We start from the raw sequence: 7,176 nt of genomic DNA on the forward strand, positions 1-7,176 counted from the left end.
AAAAAAAAAAAAAAAAAAAAAAAAAAGAATCACACCTGTGACAACTGAATGGGCTTTCTTGATGTAATAAAATATGTTTCAATCTTAAAGTCATTTGTAAGTAGGAACTGTATCAGCCATCATCCCAGAGAAGTTAAGAACTGCACACACAAATCAGCCATTGAAATAGCCCAGGAGCTCACAGCTCTCTAAGCAGAGGGCTGTTCCCATTCCACCCAGGGGCCTCCAGGGAAGGTTTAGGGACGTCATGCCTGTCTTCAGATGCCAGGGCACCTGGTCATCATGAATCAAACACCTGCTCACCTAGTAGTGCTGATTCACCCTTTGCAATTTAAGCAAATGACCCCAACCCTATAAACTTAAGAGTGTGGGAGGCTTGATCCTCTGAGACAAAATCTCAGCTCTGAAACAGATAAGTAATATAGCAGATTTCTAACTCTGCAGGCACAAACTCAGGTGTAAGAGCAGGTACATGATCTCTGGGACCTGCTTGTCCTCTACACAAAGCTCCATGCTTAGGGCCAGGGTAGGTAGCCTCCTGGCCTCAGGCTGGGCAGAACTGCCTCTTCCTGGGGTGCATTTTCCACAGGAAGCTCTGCCTGCTGCAGATAGCTGAGGCCCTCTGCTGTGCCCAGAGGCCTTTTTATTTTGATTACTCTGAGATAAACTTTCCAAAACAGACATTGCCAATGCAGAAATGGAGACTGGATGGTAATGAGAAGGTGTCCTTCCCACCCACTGCAATCTCCACCATCTCCTACTCTTGCTCATTATTTTCAAAAGCACCACTCTGAGTCCTGTTGATTGTAATAACAGCCAGGGTTGTTTAATATGGTGTGGCCAGGAAGAGCAGGCTTTGGATGCAGGAAGGGAAGGAGGACGTTCTGTCCCTGGTCCTGCAACTGATCTGATGTGAAGTCATGTGACTTTATACTAAGTTTCTCATCTACAGAATAGAATTAGGGACCCTTATTTTGTCTGAATTTGTCCACGTGACTACCAAAGACAGGTGTAGGGATGTTCACGGCAGCTCTGTTCTCTACAGCCCCACACTGGAAACAGCCTAAGTTATTTAGGGAATGGACAGATATATGGTGACATGCTAATGCAGAGGGAGACCAGCCAGCAATGGAAATGAACCATAAAAACTGCAGCAGGATGGGTGAGTCTCACAAACACAATGATGAGGGAAAGAAGCCAGTTGCCCTTTGTGGGTGGGGCCGGGAGTCTGTTCCAGGTGCACTGCTCACACTGGCAACAGGGCCCTCCACCTCTGCCAGAGTCCTATCTCTCTCTCTCCCTGTTCTTTTGTCTCAAAGGCAGGTCAGTATTTTGGCTGCTGCTGCAGTAAAGCCCTGCCCTTTCTTGTCCCTATTTCTTCACGTCCAGCACAGTGTCCTCTGTGCACCCATTCCACACTCCCTCCCTCTTGGAATCCAGCCCCGTTGCCACCCTCAGCTGGACCTTCCTATTTTTCTTGCTCTTCTGAATATGACTTTGATATTGAAAACACCAACTGTTTTATCCTCTGCCACCAAGGAGAATTTCAGACTCATTTATGGGAGGCATTGTCTAGAATTTGGTGCCCTTTCAAGTCCCAACTCCTTCCCTCTTCTCTTCCTCACAGTGGCTGTTTCTGGTCATTTACAGTAAGATTTCAGGTACTACATCAACTAAAGATCATAAGGGCATGTATTTTCATTAGAATATTTATGCTTTGGTGTAGGATTCATGGTGTAGGATTTGACCAAGTCCACATAAGGCTGGCATGTTTTCTATATCTATAGACAAAAATTCATTTTCCTCAGGGGGACTAAAAAACTCCCAAATGAAAACCCAGCAGCTCTCAGTAAGGGGGAGGCTACCAGATGGTTAATTCATGACAAAGGCCCACTGGGAGGGATAGATCTGAAAGATGGGTGTGGTGCTCTCACCATGTCCCTGCAGGTGTCATATTCCCTGAGACTCTGCCCAACCCCTTGAAATGTTCTTTTGCAAATCCGCATTAGCCAAGAGAAAAGAAAATTAAGGATGTTTTGTGCTCACTTTGTTGGGATTAATAACATTTACTATATATTATTTATCTCGTCTGAAGGAAAAGAAACGTGTTGGGTAAGCTTGTTGGAGACTGCTTCATTTTACTCTGAGATATGTTTTTCTGAAGGTCAAAAGCTTAGCAATACATTGTTATAAAATGCTGTAATTAAGATTCATTTAGAGAACACTGGATAAAAATGTGTCGAAGATGATTATCAAGTTATGACTCAGCCCAACCAAGGAAAGCTTTTAAAAAAGTAGCTGATGTTTCACAAGAAGCTCCATTTAAAACCATCTTTACTGTTCTTCCCAAGAAAGTTATATTGTGTGCAGAAGGATTAAAAAGAAAGATCTGATGTTTTGGAGGCTTAGAAGTTTAAAAGTGGAACATTTCTCTAAGATCATTAAAGATTGTATAAGCCACTTTGGAGTTGTTGGGTGGATATATTTTTATATGCAAAGATTTGTTTTTGAAAGAGTTTTTGTAATTAAATTATCTTTCCTGCTTGATAATTTCTTCTTCTGATCGCTAGAGCAGTGGCTCTCCATTTCTGACGTACACTAGAATCACTTGGAAAGTTTGTTATACCTTAAACCAGTGATGGCAAACAGAGAGCTACACTGCAACCCAAAACCCACTTATTTATTGCAAAGTACCAAGGCAGCAATTAAACTTGAACACTGAGGCTTTGGTTTAGAAGAAAACAGCTCATACATTAACATCTTTTGTCTTGAAAGAAAAACACAATAACATGCATGCCATAGGTTTTCCCCGACTGCCTTAAAGTGCCCTCAGAGATTCTGATTTTGAATGTCTGGGATGGAGTCTAAAATTGCACTTCTTAACTAGTTCTCCAGAGATATTAATGCTGCTGGCCTGGGACCATACTTTGAGAACTGCCGGAAATCTGGCTGGGCATTAAAATTACTCGGAGAAAAAAAAAAAAATAACTCGGAGGACCTCTAAAAGTACCCAGCAGTTGGATCAGAAAATCTCTGTCGGGGGATCCTGAGCTTAGAATGTTTTCGAAGCAACCCAGAGTATTATTGATGTGTAGCCAGAGTTGATAATCTCTGTCCTGGGCTAAGCTTCATCATGTGGCTGCCTTCAAAAATCATGTTATCAAAGCAGTTAGCAGGTGCTATAGGCCAGCATCTTGGAGGCCCTTTTGGCTGTCCAAGCTCCTGGAAGTAAGAACCCAAGGTCTTGCATCCGGAGCCATCACTAGGCTATGGGCCCCAGCATCTTGAAGGCCCTTTTGGCTGTTCATGCTCCTCGGAGTGGAAGTGAGACTTTAGGTCTTACAAGTGCACCAGAAATCCTTTTCAATTGTGGCTTGTGGGCTGCGTATTGTGATTAGCTGGGCTGTGTTGAATAGTAGGTGCCTGGGCCCAGTGTCTGGCCAGCCCACGGTGAAGGGTGACGTCCACTTAGTCAGTGTAGAGCAGTTTCTGGGAGGGTTTGGAGTCTGCTAACTGCAAGGTTGCAAAAGGAAGGCAGGGAGTTTTTCTCTGCTCGATAAAAGGACAGCTGGAGTCCATACAGGTTCACATTGTGTTCTGGCATTTGATAGCTAGTCTGTTCCCACTGGCAGACAATGAATTCTTTCAGATTTTTAAGGGAAAGTGAGGAAATATTTCGTATTGCTTTCTTCAACATTTTCTCATTGGAGCACCTCCAAAAATCAGTTCTGGGATGATCGAATGATCTGCATTTTTATAGGTGAATACATAGAAGCCCGAAGAAGTTAGGTGAATTTCCCAAGGTCACAAGATAAGTTATGGCAGAGCTATGATTCGAACTGCAAAAGTGAGGGCCTCTGCCCCCTCAGCAGTGTTGCAAAATGCCTCTGGTGCTTCAGACTCTACACATACTATGCAGAATCAGCTGTAGAATTTTTGAGGCCCAGCGAAAAATGAACACATGGGGCCTCTTACTTAGAAATTATTAAGAATTCAAGATGGCAGCAGCAGAATATTAAGCCAAACTAAGGACCCTGAGCATAGGTCATGCCTATGAAGCCAGTCTTGACTTGATATGTTAATCACCACCAAAACTCCTGATCAGATAAGAAGGTCTGCTCAGAGGCAGCCGGTGGGCTGCTAGGAACCCCACGTCTGAGCACAAGAATACTGGATTCTAGTAATAGCCCTTCAGATGACTTCCTGTTGACCTTTGGTGCATTGTCTAATTTCTTGTAGCTTCAGTTTACTTCTTTGTAAAATCAAGAAGGGGAAGGGTTGGTGATCACACCCGCATCTCCCCAGCTCTCCTTGTTTATATGCTTCCTTTTTAATATATTGGCTATGGACTGTGGCCCTCGCCCCCTGAGTTCTAATCTTGGCTCTGCTAGATTTTGGCTGCCTGTTCTTGGGCAAGTATCTCAGTTTCTTTATCTTTAAGATGGAGATTTTTTTTGAGGATTAAATAAGCAAATGGAACAAATTCAGTAAGTAAAGCCCTCAGAATAATAGCTGGTATATAGGTGCTATGTTAGTGTTAATTATTACTATAAATCATATGCCACCTATACTGATGTTTTAAAGAACGATTCACTTTTTAAATGAAAAAATCTATAGTTTCTTCCTAAGCAAAAATATTTGTGAAATCACCAGATTCATATATAGTTTTTCTAATACATTTGAAAATGTGCAACTATACAATATTCTAGAAAGTTCATTCAAATTTTCTTTCAAACCAGCTGAAATATCACTAGTGGAGTGAGCACCATCCTGTGGGTGACATTGTACTTGATTTGAAAGCCTCTCCAGCTTTGATAGTCTGTGAGTGAATGAATCAGCCCATTTATATTGAGGTCTACAGCTTAATTCTCGTCACAAATTCATGACTAAAATATTTTCACCCACTTCAGTCACTTCTACCCAGAATAGAATCTTTCCACTGGTGAGCTACGTGTTCCAGTGGACAGTGTTTAAACTGGCATGAGAGATTGTGAATAAATTCTAAAAATGGTGAAAATCTCAGAGAGTCAGTGGGGTCCTCTCAAGAAAGCCCCCTAAAGTCTAACAAGTGAAGTCTTCACTTAAAACAGTGAAGAACTGGGACACAGCATTCACAGAAAGCAAGAGTGACCCACAGAGGCATGGAATCTGTTGGAGACACCGTCTTTCCTCAGATGACTGTGTTTTTCTGCTTCTCTCTATCAAAACCTTACCTTATGGCCCCCATTCAGATTCTACTTCCTTGAAGATCTTTCTGGTTGTTTGACTTGTTTTTTTCTCTTTTCCTTTGAGAAGTACTTTGTACAACATAAGAGGCAGTTCCTGAGCCTATAGCATAGGTACCTGTTCTAGGCACAGAGGACAAGTGTTGAACCCCCACTTCTTTGGCCTCAAGCAGTCTCTGTCCCCTTGCCCAGGCTAGTTGATTCGCAGACATCTCTTTCCTGTCCTTTAGACAGGGGATACTTAATCTATTACTTGCCTAGTTATCAAAGTAATTAAGGATCCTCCTTAGCTAAGTATTGGTTATCAGAGAACCTGGGGTCACCAAGTTGTATCAGGTACATAAAACTACTCACTAAGGGCCGGGCATGGTGGCACATGCCTTTAATCCCAGCACTTGGGAGGCTGTGGCAGGAAGATTGCTGGAAGTTTGAGGCCAGCCTGGGCTACACAGTGAGTTCAAGTCCAGCCTGAATTAAATAGTAAGACCCTATCTCAGAAAAAACAAATAAACAAAAGATACTGACTCAGGAACTTTAAAATTAGTCTTGGCTTAGACATCCCTCTCGAGTTCTCACTGAATCAATCCCCAGCCATCTCATAAACATCAGCGATGGTCACAGATGGTAAAAATGTAAAGCAAATACAATATAAATTGATCACAAAGTAAGATTAGAAATCTTGGAAAAGATATAGGACTTCTTGAAGTCAACAAAAGTAAGTTTTGACAACTTCCACGCAGAAATCTGTAAACCACTGAGGATCAGAGTCACACAGTTATTAACGGCAGAGGAGAGAAAATCAGCAAGGCTGATGGCATGATGGGACTTTCCAAGAGGGTGATTGAATATCAGAGAATGCAGAAAGGACCTAGGGATGAAGGGCAAAACTCTTGGGTATGTTACAAAAGTCAGTATGAACTAAGGGGACGTAGAATAGTGCCGTGATATGATTTTGTCAGAAAAATAATGCCCCAAACTCCACAATTCATACTCTGTTCATTTATTTATTTTTGTTTTTTTTGTGACAGGGTCTCACCACGTAGTTGAGACTGTCCTGGAACTCACTATGTAGCCTAGGCTGGTCTTGAACTCACAGCAATCCTCTTGCCTCAGCCTCCCATGAATGCTGGGATTACAGGCATGCACCACCATGCCTGGCCAAATGTGACAAATGAGTTTTGTTTGTTCAGTACCAGGGATCAAACTTGTGACCTTGCGCTTGCGAAGCAGGTGGCGGAACCACTGAGCTAAATCCCTGGCCCTCTATACTCTGTTCATTTAAAAAGTAGAGCGTGATTATATTTTAGTTTTATCAAATGTGAGATAAATTAATTTCTTCATAATGTTTTGTTTCGCAATTTTTAATTTCCAAGACAGAATTCCAATCACCCCCTCCCCTTTAATAATATTGTTTGTGTTCCTTTTAAAAATGTGCATTCACTTTAAATCAACTTTTCTTGATCCTAATTATCCTCACATGAGAAGAAATTTCAATAACATAATTTGCAGTGAAATGATGGATTGATCAGTCATTTTACAAGAACCAATGCCCAAGAACATAACGGGCAGAAAGGGGACAGCTGTCTATTGATTCAAATGCAGAAAGCAAGGGTCCATAGAGCCAGCCAGTTTTCTTAAGAATGGAGCTGCATAGGCCAATTAGAAGGAAATGTTGGGATAAGTTTGATCAGCAGTAGTGTACACCCATGTCCCAGCTACCTGGTGCTAAGGCAGGAGGATTGCAACTTTGATCCCAGCCTAGGTAACTTAGCGAGACTTTGTCTCAAAATAAAAATAAAAAGGGCTGGGGATATATCTCAGTGGTAAAATGTTTCTGGTTCCATTCCTAGGATGACTAAGAGATGAAGAGGGAGGGAGAGAGGGAGGGAGGGAGGGAGGGAGACAGAGAGAGAGAGAGAGAGAGAGAGAGAGAGAGAGAGAGAGAGAGAGA

General features: G+C 42.3%; 1 protein-coding gene across 2 annotated transcripts in view; it reads right to left on the bottom strand.

Annotated features, from left to right (window-relative positions):
- Positions 1-7,176, bottom strand: part of Slc7a14 (solute carrier family 7 member 14) — a 105,345-nt gene that overhangs the window by 8,295 nt on the left and 89,874 nt on the right. The gene's annotated exons all lie outside the window — the stretch shown is intronic.

Source organism: Fukomys damarensis, unplaced genomic scaffold, assembly GCF_012274545.1.
Source record: "Fukomys damarensis isolate Sample0158 unplaced genomic scaffold, DMR_v1.0_HiC HiC_scaffold_12, whole genome shotgun sequence".
Classification (NCBI taxonomy): Eukaryota; Metazoa; Chordata; class Mammalia; order Rodentia; family Bathyergidae; genus Fukomys; species Fukomys damarensis.